Here is a 15,077-nt window from a genome sequence, read left to right as displayed (position 1 = left end):
AAAACAAACACGATGTTTTCACAATTGAAATTGAGTGTCTTTTCAGTTTAAATACTTCAAAAGATGCAAGAGGGGCACAGTTGGTTAGTCGTGTTAGCACTCCCATGTCATCTGATAAATCATCTCCTCTTGCTTTTGCTTTTAAGAATAATCTTTATGTTTTTTCTAAAGCACGTAGTACACTTCCAAAATATAAGAAAAATTATAACGAATTTGAAGTTTACTCTCCTTCTGAGAAATCTTGGAGTCCCTTGGGTTGTAAGCCTTTACAGGATTGTGATGTTGAGAGTTATGTTGTTATCGGATCTATGGTATATTTTACTACTTCTCTTCACGTGGTCATCTCATTTAGCTTAGATAGGGCACATTGGGGCACTATCTATGACCCGTACGGACTCACTTATGTTCATAAGAATACAGCTCCCAACTCCTCGCAATACGGTGTTTGGCTACCCACCTTTAATAAACAAATTCTTGTAGCTGATGATATTTTATTTGTGAATGGTGACCGTGTTTCGCGGAATTGTTTTTCGGCTTGGCTCCCTGAAGCGGACAATGACCCATCAGCAAGGTCATTTCTACGACCATTTTTCCGGCTGTCCTCTGATCTTCCTTTTTGTGAACTCGACGGGTGCTCAAATCACATCTTCAGGTTTTCTGATCAACTATTATGCGTGGTCTGCTATGGTGCTGAATCATCAGAGGAGCATACTACTTCAAGTTATGTGGTCTTGAACTTTTTCGCCGTCCCATCTTCCAACATGGGCGACCCGCTTTCTTTTAATGAGCCTACACTGCAAAGAAAGGATGTTCTCCATACTTCTAGTCTCCTGATTACAGCTAAGAAGCCCGATCATGGTGGTATAATCAGCTCTTGTTTTTATGTTTGATCGTCCAAGTATTTTTTTATTGTGGTCCTCTTATCTATTTAGGTGAACAATTTTATTGTTCTTGGAACTTGTTGCTTAAAACACTATTTAATTTCGATTTTTGTATGAGCTCCTTTGGTATTTTGTGCCATTAAATTATTTTATCTTTCCCTTGTTTGTTTTTTGCATATGTATTTACTTTCATAATTTCTCTGCATGGTAATTGACATTATGGTTGTATGCACGCAGTCAAGACGCGCAGACCTTATGAAAATTAAAAACTCACTATTGTCTTGAGTTCTCCGTTAATTTTAATATTTTAGTACCATTTGTCTTAATAGTCGGTTAGTATTGGAAAGTTTCCTCAGACTCGAGTAGTGTACAGTGTACACCATAGGGGAACCACTACCAGCAGTTTCTCTATAAATGTTCACCAGTAACAAACTTAAGCCTCACCAAACCACTCTACTCCCTACCTCTTACCAACTTCTCACTCTCCCTCGAACCCCTTTAGCTACTGATATATAAGATGTCGGTCACAACAAAGAAATGTAATTTCTGCCACTCAGAATTGAGAGTGTCCGATGAGGCACAAGTGGTAGAATGTCTAGTTTGTGTTGCATCAACGGCTATGGCTGCAGCTGTTCCAACCAAAATGACAAGTATTCAAAAGGAGCTCCTAGCAACAAAATTACAGGGGTCATGCCTAACATCCAGAATCACCAGCAACAACCATTTTCTGCAGCCCCAACTCAGGGACAAGCACAACTGCATGTTTTACTAGGAGGTACAAAATAACCAGGGTCACTTCATTTTGTGGATACTAATAGTCTATTTCAACAGACTCCGCAAGCATCAACACCGGGTTATTCACCTCCTCAGGCAAAGACTACTAGCTTCTTGCAACTACCACCTCAAGTGTCACAGTCATCACAAGTGTCGTTTCTTACGTTGAAGACAAATCACACAAGTTTTCAACAGCTATTCCAAAAATCATTGTCGCTGCAGATTTCACTTTCACCTGTGAAACTAAGCCCACATTCCAGTTATCATTACAAACATCATCACCGCCCATTCCTGAAAGAATTATCAACAATTTCTTTCAGCTCCAGCTCCAGCTGCATTTAGGTGCTTCTGGGATATGTTGGAACCGGAAAATCAAGCCTGGTTATGCCGTTTGTAAAAGGGCAATTCATTGAATTTCAGGTAAACATATTATCTTTCAGTGTTTTTCATTGGGTTCTGCAAGTAAACAATAGTATCTTCCTAGAAATTTCTGCTCAGATTAATTTGCTATTATTTTTCAGGAATCAAGAATAGGCGCTGCATTTTTCTTACAAACAGTGGCTGTTAATGAGGCAACTGTAAAATTTGAAATATGGGATACTGCCGGTCAAGAGAGATATCATAGCTTAGCTCCAATGTACTATGGCGGAGCTGCAGCTGCAATTGTCGTGTATGATTTAACAAACTAGGTGAGTCCTTTAAGCTACTGTAGGCCTATGCTATTGCCTCTTATTCAAACATCTCGTTAAATTATACTATGAACATGAACTTTACCAAATCTGTGCAAGATATGCATATTTCAGATGCAGGATTTTTGCCTGTTCATTGTAGGAATATTTAATATAGTAAACAAAGAGAACTCCTAAAAGAGATTCAGAAATTATTGTCTTTGCCTTTTGTTTAATGTTATATCCTCTGATTAAACTGATTTCATGTCCCGCTGCTTCCTTCTGAAATCCTGCTTCTAACCGACCTAAAACTACATGTCAAGTGGAAATCCATAAACAGAAGGGGTTCATTTTAATGTATAAAATTCTATTATAATATGGCAAAAGCACTTAAGTTCTGAGGTTTGGTCTTTATGCTTGGACTGGTGTAGGGTGATTATGTTACAAGTCTTATATATGCTACGCAGGATATCAAAGCAGCTAAACATTTTAATAAAGCCAAAAATATATACAGAGATTTTTTGATATTGAGTCATAATGGAACATCATCCTGGAAGAATATTCACCGTCTGCCAATGTTCGTAAGCTTGTGCGCTTGTGCCTGCAAGAATAGAACGATGTATTAGAAATTCTATTGGTGAACTTGGACAAAAGGTGACTGCTATGTTCACAAATCTATTATTATATATATAATAGACCAACGTGCCACATTATAATCTGTGTGATTTTACTGGACTACCCTTGGTTACTTCTCTCTATAGCATTTTCCAACTTATTTGTACCCTCGTCTGTTTGCTTCTCAGCTTCTTCAGTCTTCACCGCCCTTTCAACCTCTCTTCTGAAAATGATGCTGCAGAAGTCTTCTCTGACAAATGGATGCTGCTAAGTGGTTATTTTTCACTTGCATCTGCGAAGCTCTTCACGTCGCTTCTGGTACGTCTCTAATTTTAGGGTTCTTATTCTACACAAATACATTGATTCGTTCTAATAATCTGAAATTATAACTTGAAGTTGAATTCAATGGAATAAATTATGTGTATATCCTGCTTTTATTGTCTAGAGTTTGCTGATTTTTTTGGCGGATCCCAGTTAACTTTACCTTTGTGAAATTATGAGTTTTTTTATTTCTCAACTGTTGCGATAGGCAGAAACTTATCAGTCCCGTGGGTTCATTTCTTGTCTCTTAAACCTTTGTCACACCCTCAAGTTAGAGTCACTAGACAAGCCCTTAGATTACATAAGTTGGAAACTTTGATTTTTAATTCACCCAAGCAAAAATTGGATTCTGCTGGGAGACTTGTGAAGCTTTTGATGTTGACGAAAAGAAACAAGCTTCCTTTATTTGTTATTGATAAGTTGAAATTAGATCTGGGCTTGCCTTTAATTATGTTCTTGATTTGCTTCCTGATTTTCCTAATTATTTTCAGATTGTTAGTATGGAGAATTTTGGGTTTGGGTTGGAATTGGTTTCTTGGAGAAAAGATTCGGCCTTTTATGTTATAATTGAGGATGAGGGAAAAGGGAAGAATGCTTGTTAGCTTTTCGATGACTTTGCCCAGAGGGTTTGATTTGCAAAAGAAGGTAAGGGATTGGGTTACTGAGCGGCAATTTGCCGTATATTTCGCCCTATGAGGATGCTTTATATTTGGGCCATGATACTGATCATGCGGAGAAATAAACTGTGGCAGTTCTGCATGAGTTGATTCATCTTTTTGAGTCGAAGAAGACAGAGATAGATAATGTATGTTTTTTGGGGGATTATTTGGGATTTGGGAATAGATTTAAGACGGCTTTGATGCATCATCCTGGGGTTTTTTGCACAATCTTCACTTGTTTTGGAAGAGTAGGTTGTTTAACATGCTACTCTTTGGGGAGGCTCTCGGAGATCTGTGTAATCGCAATATTAGAACTAATTAAGGCTTATTGAGAGAGTTGGTTATCAAACAGTTTTGAATATTATTTAAAGGCATAATAGTATCTTCTTGACAAATGTATCTAATGTGTGTTCAGTGGATATGTGGCTGAAATGAGGTATATAAACACGCAGGCCTGCATCCCCTTCAACGGTATTAGTCAAAATACATGGGAGCGGCTGCAAGGATCACTTGATGTTCCTCAATTCAGGTGATGGCACTGCAGAAACTGTGTTCGTGAAGTTTTCCCTCTCCCAGTACTGCTGCTGAGCAAATATTGACTGCAGAGCAGACGACTTCTTTGCTTTTGTGTATACCTGGATGGAAGAAGAGTCTCCACTTGAGGTCAGAGTTGCCAGAGGTAGATGAACTTAGTTGTATCCTGTTTTATATATTTCGATATCCATATTCAGTTAATTTTCTCCTGATATTATTTGCATCTAACAACCCTACCGCAGTGTCTTATCTTAATTGTTATTTATCTGAAACACAAGTTAATGTAGTCCATATTTTGCTTTCCGGTGTAGTTTCAGATAGCTGCAAAATATAACAGAAAATTAAATTCATTGGATATTCTAGGTTTTAAGAACTCTTCCTCGATGTTTTCACTCATTTGTAGTCAAAATTTAACATCTGTCCAATTACAATTTATACCAGCTTCTTGTTTGAAGCTATTGTACAAGAGGGTGCTTTCTGAAGCTATTGTACGAGAGGGTGACAGCTTTGATTGACGTGATTGACTTGGTGGACAGTGAAGACAAAAGCGAGACAAAATAAGCCCATTCACCGCAAAAACTTATGAAGTTGGAAGATAAGGCATCAACTAGAAGAGGTGTCACAACTCAATAACTCATACTCAACAAACAGCAAAAATGGCTTCTCTACATATATATATATATATATATATATATATATATATATATATATATATATATATATATATATATATATATATATATATATATATATATAGGCCAACATTCCAGAGAGGGACTCCTTATATGGAGTTACATAGTGCGCCACTATAAATCATCAATTTTATTATAAATTCTGTTATAGAATACATATAAAACGTGATTCCAATATAGAATACTATAAAATAAATCTATTTTAAGTAATTTAACACTTAAAATTTGATTAAAAAAATATATTTTCGAAACTGATTCTACAACAGAATAATTCCGGATGATTATTATTCTGTTATAGAATCATGTTGAGATATTGCATAATTTTAGATGATCTTTGGAATAAAAAAATTGTATAACTTCGTTTTCGGTTTAATAATCAAAATTTGCAATTATATTTCATAAAAAATATAATAGAATATATATTAGGTATATATTTATAATGGTGTGCTACCTAACTCCATATAAGAGGTATGCTATGGAGTGCTACCCTATATATATATATATATATATATATATATATATATATATTTATTAATGAAGCTCTTACTTTGTTTAAACTCTTCACTTTGCTCTTATGCTAATAACTTATATCGAAAATCAATTCCATGTAAAAAGGATGAAGGGGTGCCACGACAAGAATGAAAATTGAGTGTACATGAATAGCTTTGAGATGTCAGTGTGTTATGACTTTGTATAATTGCTACACCCCTTCCTTGTCTGACGCCAATCAACCTACATCTCGATTCACCTCTAGATAATTGATCATCATGTCCCAGCCAGTGCTTTAAATGCTCTATGCGGATAAGGTGCTTTTTTTAAAACTCGAGCCTCTGTTCGACTACAGCCGCCTTCAACCTCTTGATCTTGTTTCTTTAGACGGTTCGTTTCTAATTTTTCATATACATGTGTGTGATTCTGCGTGTGTACATATGTAATGTTTGAAATGGAATCGAATTGAATTTCTAGATGACGATGAGTGCGTTCAAATTCCTATTAAAACACAGAAGGTAACGGCTGGAGACAAGTTGTCGGATGTAAGTTCTATTGTTTCTCGGTGTAGCTTAATGTAGTTCTTATGTTACCATAGCCTAGCTTAAATTTTGTTCATTTGATTGATTTGTATACTTCTTTAATGTGTGTGCTCTTATTTATTTTCTGTGAATTAGGCTGCTAATCTAGCTGGTAAAGCAGTTACAAAAATTGACGAGGAGGATTGGTTGCTGTCTCTGGTGAAAATCCCAATCGATACTCAAAAGTGAGAAGAGGATTCTATCATTAAAGTTATTAGGTATCTTTCTTACTCGGTTATTAAACTTTGTAAGGGGATTATTTGTATTTTGTAAGAGGAGTATCTGTTGAAACGATTGATTTTGTTCTGTTTTAACTGTCAATTTAATACATGTTAAAATGACGTTATTTTGGCAGATACGAGGAAACTGATTCATTAATCAAACTGAAACCTTTTTTTTTGTTGGCCAATTAAAAAAACAAGGAATTTATAATCAATGATCAATAGTGTCTATTAGCTATATAATACATTATCAACTTGAGCATCAATTGGCAGGAGCTTTCAGCTAATTCTAAGGCAACATGTAATTCTTAGTCTAGGATTGGATTGATAGGAATTGGGGGCATCAGAATCGAGCATGCAACTTTCATTTTATCGTTTCTTGGTCATATGATTGTAGCCTATTATTGAACAAACCCGGCTTTATCCTTTTTATGTTTCTATTGAATTTTCTTGTTTGCTTTTGAATGAATTATTACTGCTTGTTGAATATATTGTCTGCAGGCTTTAAATTTGTGGATTAGCTTGTACATATCGCTATTAGGTTTCTTAAAATTTGAATTCTTTCATCTACTTCAAGGTCTAATAAGTAGGGCTGCAATGAGTTAGATTTATTTAGAAGCAAGATTTGGTAAAGATAGTTCATCAGCTCCCTCGTGATATTTGAAATAGCTTTTATTCCTCCATAAAACCTAAATTTTTTACATTAACGCATTCTTACCAATGACACCATGTAGTGAACAATGACACATTTTGGATCAGCCAGGAAGGCGTTTCTTATTCCTACCATATATTTTCGAAATTCCACTGGAATTAGAGGATTCTTAACACTTAGGAAAAAGAACCTTGCATGCTTTTGAAACCTTCTTAGCATCAGGAGACTTGAGATACTTCTGGTAAGCAGGGTTCCTGACATACTGACAAAGGCATTGCTTTTGCTGATTTAGTCTACTGCAACATATGTGATGGCTGATGGCCCTGTAAGAGCCTGCAAGCAAGGCGAGAGAGTGGAAGGATTGCACTATCCAGCTACTAACGATTCTGCTGTCACAGAAGCACATACACAACATATATTGCAGGTATGAAACTTTCATTTTCATTGCAATCTAACAACTGAACTATGTTGTGAGCTACAGAGTGATGAAAATCGAATACCAATTTATAGAGGATATTGCAAGCTGTGCAATCCAAAATTAGGAATTATTTTCTTTGCCTTTTGTTTAGTGTTAATATCCTCTGATACAAGGCAGCCTTTTCAGAGATATCATCACCACCTGATCAAGATGAAGTTAATGATTACTCGTGACAACCACAGAAGACACAAACATCTCAAGGGTCACCTCGTCCATTATATACCAGCATTTCACACCCGCAGCCTCATCGGTAGCTTCAGAACCACCTGAACAGGCGAGCAGAATATCCAATATGGGACAAATCAAGGTACAAGTGGGAAATTTGCAACCACCAACAGCCAATCTGCTGATAGTCAAAATTCAAGGAACACACAAGTTAGTCCTTCCATGTCTTAACTTTCTCCTGAATTACTATAGTAATGCATGTTCTAACCTTTTAGCATAACATTCCGAAAAATATCTATTTGGAACATTCAAGAGGTTCTCTTAGGAGGTCATCTATTATAATGTTGTATAATACAGCCACTAATATACATTTGCAGGCTTTCAGATCAACTAATCAGTGGCTGATGCAGATGATGATCCTCACTATACAAAAAGACGTTTATAGGAATTTCGCGAGCAACTACAAATTTGAAGCACGAGAGAGAATTATACCATGAATGAAGGTAAGCCAAAATTTCTTTTCACAGGGGAAACAGATTTACTTAATCGATTATCTTATCCTGTGCATATGTGAGCGAATGCTGTACATCTTATCTTGCTCATTACCAAGTTCTGTTAAGGGATTCAAGTGTGAGAATGAATACTTATTCTGACCACTCTGATATAACTAACCAAGAATATGGAAGTGCATATTAACAGAGGAGTGAGGGAGTGAAACTGACTACTGTATTTACTTCTGGAGAGAACTAATTATCAAAATATTTAAATCAGTAAATCTATGTTTTTGTTGCCATATATACTTCTTGAAACTTTTTCTTCGAGTTTGATACAATAATCTTAGTAGTAAAGTTCATTTTTTCCTTAACATAATGGGTCAACAAATTATTAACACTCATCAAGTTAATCTTAGTAGAAATCAATATCAATATACTTATATAAAGGAGAAGCATGGATCGTTTAGGTGGCGCCTCTCAGAGAGTTCTGTTTTATTTTTTTAATTTTCTGGAATTTTTGGATTAAAACATATCAAAAATAAAAACTGTTTTTTTTAGTTTCGAATATATAGGAAGAAAGTTTCAGAACTATTTTTTTTTTCAAAATATCAAAATCTTAGAATTTGAAACTGTCATCATATTTGAAGAAAGTTTTAGAACTACTTTTTTAAAAAAAATATCAAAATCAAATAAGAATTTAAAATTATCATCATATTTTTGGAAAAGGTGTATATAAAAATAGAAAGTATTTTTGATAAATCGGTTTTTTCTCAAATCAACCCCTATAAATTGAGGTCAGATATCATAAAATTTAACACGCATAATTTTTTGTTGAGTTTATTTGTCTTCTCTATCTAATATAATAATGAGTTACAGAGTTACACTATACTAGATGCTTTTAATAGCGATAGAGATGATTGGCTGATAAAAGTAAGAGTTTGTCGAATATGGGAGTCGACGAATCCAAACACGAGAGAACAATACAGTCTTGACATGATATTGATGGATGAAAAAGTCAATAAATTAACTGTCAGTAATATATACTTTTGTTCCCTATTTTTTTTATAATATTTGTTTTATTAATCAGACATGTTTGTTGTTGTTAATTTTTATATGATTTACTTTGTATAGAGGAAAAATTTTATTCATGCAACACTTCCACAATATCTGTTTGCTCGGTTCAAGCACCTTCTAAGTGAACACTGTTACGGTATTAAAAAAATAAAAATTGTTGCAAGCAAGGAGTTATAGACCGCTTGCATCCCAATGTCTTTTAAACTTTAAAACACCCATGTTCTTGCAAGATTTACTGATCAATCGATGTATATAGCTAGATGTCATCAATCAGTTTTGTTAAAAAGCCATATGTTTTTTATATGCAGAGATGATGTACATGTCTAAAAAGTAGTGTTGGAAAAGTTAATACTAATGTCAATGAAGAACATGATTACTTGAAAAAAGATCATAAGTAAAGTAAAGATTTGTTGTGCTTTATATCGTTAATTATATGTAGAAATTTATTTTCATTTTTTCACTCATCAAATTAATATTAATATTGCATCGAGATGCTTATAATATAAAATTTATTTAGTCTACAACTATTAATTTTGAATTAATAATATAATTTTTATAAGTCGCCGTAAATTTATTTTATTCTATAAATATTAATTTTGTATCGTTAATATAATTTTTATAGGCCGCCGCAACGCGCGGCTTTTCAACTAGTTATTTACAATGTAAGCTAGTGCTTGCTTATATTAATTATATTCCAAGTATTTTGCTAACAGTATAGTATGATTCCAAGTATTGTGCTAACAATAACATTATACTATGATCATCTTTTGTAGGACATTAGACTTCGTTCACTGGAGAACTTTGATGTTTACACAAGCCTTATATCTTGACAAGATAGACACGCAGTGTTTCAAAATGTAACATGTAATCAGAACAGACGTATGTTGCATGCTCAATAACAAATAATCATCGCATGTTAAGCCCAAGATTAGTCTATTTGACATAAGAACTGATAATGAGTAAATTATTCGCCTAAATTTCGTTCATTTACCTCAAATACCTAAGGGCCTCAAGGGCCCTGTATTAAGTGTGGAATGTTTTGTAATCAGATCAAAGGCTCTGCTAATTGCATTGTGCTTGTAGGTTGTAATTAACGTAATATATCAAAGAGTTGAACCTGATATAAACAGAAGACCAATAAGTAGGGATGGCAGTTTTATCCGACCCGGTGGATACCCGACGCGTACCGACCCGATTGGGTCTACCCGAACCCGATTTTTTTGGATCTGGATCCGGATCTGGATCTTATTTTTAGACCCGAAAGAGTTTGGATCTGGATCTGGATCTCAGGTATTCCGAACCGAGACCCGACCCGAAACCCGAAACCCGATTAAAACCCGATCCGAACCCGAGACCCGATAAAAACTCGATACAAAATATTATATATATATATATATATATTATGTGTTTAATGTAAAGTATATATATTAAAATATTGTGAATTATTAGGTATGAATATTAACATTTTACTTAATTTTATATGCTCAATACATAATTTATATTTATTTCATCAATATTTTTCTCAGTTATTGTGCATTAAAAAATCTAAATATAATAAAATATAAATGATAAATGATAAGTTAAATGATTGTATACAATTAAGTTAACATGTTTCACGTGTTTAATGTATTAGACGAAACTTGTAAAACCCTTTTTTATGTTCCTAAATTTAAAAAAAAAATCAATCATCACATTTTTTATAGCTATATAATTTTTATTTTTTATTTAATTTTATTTTTTAAATACCCGAATGAGACCCGAACCCGAACCGAAACCCGAAAAAACCCGACGGATCGGATCCGGATCTTCATTTTCCAGACCCGGACCCGAACCCGAACCGACCCGAAATATAATGGATCGGGTCTGGATCTTAAGAAACCCGACCCGACCCGACCCGTTGCCATCCCTACCAATAAGTATTGAGAGGAATTGTACTTTTGCAAGGACCACCATAGAGAACAAGAATACACTTATAAAACACATATTATTCGTCGAATGTTAATCTATCATGCATCCCGTAGAAAATTGTGTTGAATAAAAAAAACCCTAAAATGAATGATATGACACTGTATCCTCTCATACGTAAGAAAAATTTAGGTTTAAGACCATCTGGCGGAAATTGCAAATATAGTGAATACAAATCACCTTAATCCAAAACAACATGCCAACAAGATCCATACGTTTCGTATTTCATCCCCATCATCAAAGTATAAATGAACCGGAAGCCGGGTTACGGTGCCCAACTGCGCGCTAACCTAGAACCCACAAAGGGCGTTGGTCGATTAAGACAGCAGGATGGTGGTCATGGAAGTCAAAATCCGCCAAGGAGTGTGTAACAACTCACTTGCCGAATCAACTAGCCCCGAAAATGGATGGCGCTTAAGCGTGCGACCTATACCCGGCCGTCGGGGCAAGTTCCAGGCCCCGATGAGTACACTATTAAACAATGCATGTCCACATTTTGGCAGTGAGGAAAGATCTTATTGGGAAGTTGCATTTTACCAATAGATAAAAACGGTAACAGAACTCACCTACATAGGTGCAAGCACTTCAAATATCCACCGCTGAGGGTATACTTAATACTAGATAAATAAGGCATCAAACCATGGCAGGTTCAGTCATATTATTCGGATACCTTAGTACGGATATTATAATGCAGACTACAGCTAGAGGATTTATACTCAGGGGCAAAAGAAAATAGCTGTTATTACTCTTAAAGATTATGTTCAAAAGTTAATATAAGCACTCCTTAAAGGAAGCACTCATACCACATTTAAAATCACAAACTTTTGAATATAAAGTTTGTCACACATGGGTGCCTCCGAAAACAGGCTACGTAAAAATCAATGTTCTTTGTGTCAACTCCTAGCAACCATATTACAGAAAGGAAACCAAAACGGAGTTGGGGTGGCAGGGACGCATTAAAATGGAGGTTCCGGTTTCAAGCTCTCTATTTACATGAAAAGCATGATTTCCGCTACACTGACTCTTTTGACCAACATTAAGAACTGGGGCAAGGCTGATGAAGATCTTTAGACTTAGGGTTCAGGTTCTGTATTTAATTTTGTATTTTCAGCTCTTTTAAGATAAGTTGCAAGCAGACAAGAAATGGTCAGCTGGAAATATATGTACCAGCCTTGCAATTTTCCTTAATTAGACAAGGGGTTTACTAAAACAAAGTTGGGAGAAATGTTGTACGGTTACAGGAAGAAAGAGACTAAGAGGTTAGTAATTATCATCCATCTCAACAGGAAGGATGATAATTGTTGGAAACCAACTTCCACTCCGGGCACATAGAAGATCTGATGGTAGAGGGTGGAACTTCAGTTGGAATGAGGATTCCCTTCTTCGACAACTAAAAGATGGCCTTGCACAAGATGTGGAAGTTATCTATGTTGGGTGTCTTGGAGAAGAGATTGATCCAAGTGAGCAAGAAGATGTTGCCCGAACTTCGCTTGAAACGTTCAAATGTGTGCCAGCTTTTGTGCCTCCTGACCTTCTTAGTAAAAGGGTTTATATCAAACAGGCCACTCGTTAGGTTAAAATATCTCACTTGATCCACACATCTCAACGGGGCTCATTTAAGCCACTATAAACCAAATACATATCATTTTACCCACATACTATTCATACCTTTTTACTTAATCATTTATAAAAAATTAACCGTTTGATTTTTTACTACGAAACCACTTCGAGTACTTTCATAATTATCTCTAGTATTTATCAAAATAATTTGAGAAATTATAAAGCAACATAACAAGGGTGATCAAATAAATATATATTTAGAGCTACATATATTTTTAATTACATAGTTATGTTGCTTTAAAAATTCTCAAATTATTTTTATAAATACTAGAGACAATTATGAAAGTACTCGAAGTGGTTTCGTTGTAAAAAACCAAACGGTTAATTTTTGACAAATGATTAAGTAAAGAGGTATGAATAGTGATGTGGGTAAAATGATATGTATTTGGTTTATAGTGGCTTAAATGAGTCCCTGTTGAGATGTGTGGGTCAAGTGAGATATTTTGACGTAACGAGTGCCAGTTTGATATAAAACCCTTTTAGGTAAATACTATCATGGGTTCTGTAAACAGCAACTCTGGCCCCTGTTCCACTACATGCTTCCTCTCCCCCCCTGATCTTGGTGGCCTGTTCGATAGGTCTCTGTGGCAAGCTTATGTTTCGGTATGTGAGCATGACAAGTGAGACCGATATGTGAGCACCCATGATGTTCCATACTGGACTCACAGTTTTTTGCAAGATCTTGAAAGGGCATGTAGGGATCATGTGAGGAGAAGGTGCTGGGTTATAGGTTTTGGTTTAGGATTCCGCGTAATTGCTTTGGATCCAAATTTTAGGAAGCTCTCAGTTGACCATATTGTGTCTGCTTATAAGAGAACGAAAAATTGCGCAGTTCTTTTGAACTATAATGGTACAATGATGATGCAACGCTCAATCTGTGAAAGTCCTAATTGTTGAAGCTGTTGGAATGTTAAACAACTTATGCAGGGATCCCAAGAATGTTGTGTTCATTGTTAGTGGAAAGGTTAAGAAAACTTTAGCTGAATGGTTCACTTCTTGTGGAAAATTAGGACTCGCAGGTCGCAGCAGAGCATGGTTATTTTTTGAGGTACGACTTTTTCTGATACTTATATGTTTGTAAAATTTAGTTGTATCTGGACTTCCTTGGTCTCCCTAGGAAACTGTTAGGTCTGTTTGATTGGAAATGAATATATATATATGTCTTGCCTATCATGATGATGATGTGCACAAAATTCTGACAGCAGCCTAATGTTTGTACACATTCTATTTTTAATACACTTAACAGCATATAAAACTGCAACTTGTGGAAGATATTTCAGGCTTCAGACGACCTTCACGTAGTGGGACGGACTTCCACTCTTGTTTTCATTCGAAGCTTTGTTAATAAATCTGCTTTTTAGGCGAAGTAGTCTCTGTAATGATCATTGTTAGTGAAACTTTATTCAGTAGTTTGTATACATTCTTTTGAAACCAAATAAATCCTTTCTCTTTGTCTCTCTTTTCAGGCCAAATGCAGATGCAGAATGGGAAACCTGTGTTACTCTACCTGATTTTTACTGGAAACAGATTGCTGAGCCAGTAATGAAATTGTACACAGAAACTACTGATGGTTTTACCATTGAGGCCAAAGAGAGTGGACTTGTTTGGAATTACCAGTTTGCAGATCCAGATTTGGGGTCATGTCAGGCTACGGAGCTTTTAGATCACTTGGAGAGTGTTCCAGCAATTGAACCTGTTTCTGTTAAGAGTGGTCTAAACATTATGGAAGTTATACCTCAGGTGTCAGTAATGTATTCACTGTTCTTTTTCTCATATGTTGGTCACATATGCAATGGATGTAATGAGACTTTAGACGATATCAATTCTAAAGGTTAATCAATAATATATGGTCAAGGCTCTACGATGCACTCTTCCTTAACTTGTCATCTATTTGTTATGAACAACAGGCTTGTGCCTAAAGTAATATCAATATATAACCGTATAAGTTTAACTTGATGAATTGCTATATATCCACACTCGCAACCACCCACCCAACCTTACACGCACAGATTAATGCTATGATGCTTTACTGTTCTTCATCACGCCCAAGTTTATGTAAGCAGGGTGTCAGCAAAGGCCTTGTGGCTGAACGCCTCTTGGAAACTATGCAGACAAAAGTGATGCTTCCGGATGTTCTTTGTGTTGGTGATGACCGTTCCGATGACGATATGTTTGAGGTCATAATGAGTGCTAT

At 35.5% G+C, this 15,077-nt stretch overlaps 1 pseudogene; it reads left to right on the top strand.

Moving 5' to 3' along the window:
- Nucleotides 1–1,186: 1,186 nt before the first annotated feature.
- On the top strand, nucleotides 1,187–14,751 carry LOC135151121 (alpha,alpha-trehalose-phosphate synthase [UDP-forming] 5-like; annotated as a pseudogene).
- Nucleotides 14,752–15,077: the final 326 nt, after the last annotated feature.

This window comes from Daucus carota, chromosome 3 (genome assembly GCF_001625215.2).
Source record: "Daucus carota subsp. sativus chromosome 3, DH1 v3.0, whole genome shotgun sequence".
NCBI classification, from domain to species: domain Eukaryota; kingdom Viridiplantae; phylum Streptophyta; class Magnoliopsida; order Apiales; family Apiaceae; genus Daucus; species Daucus carota.
The sequence above is the reverse complement of the archived record's forward strand: the minus strand, read 5'-3'. Positions and strand labels throughout refer to the sequence as shown.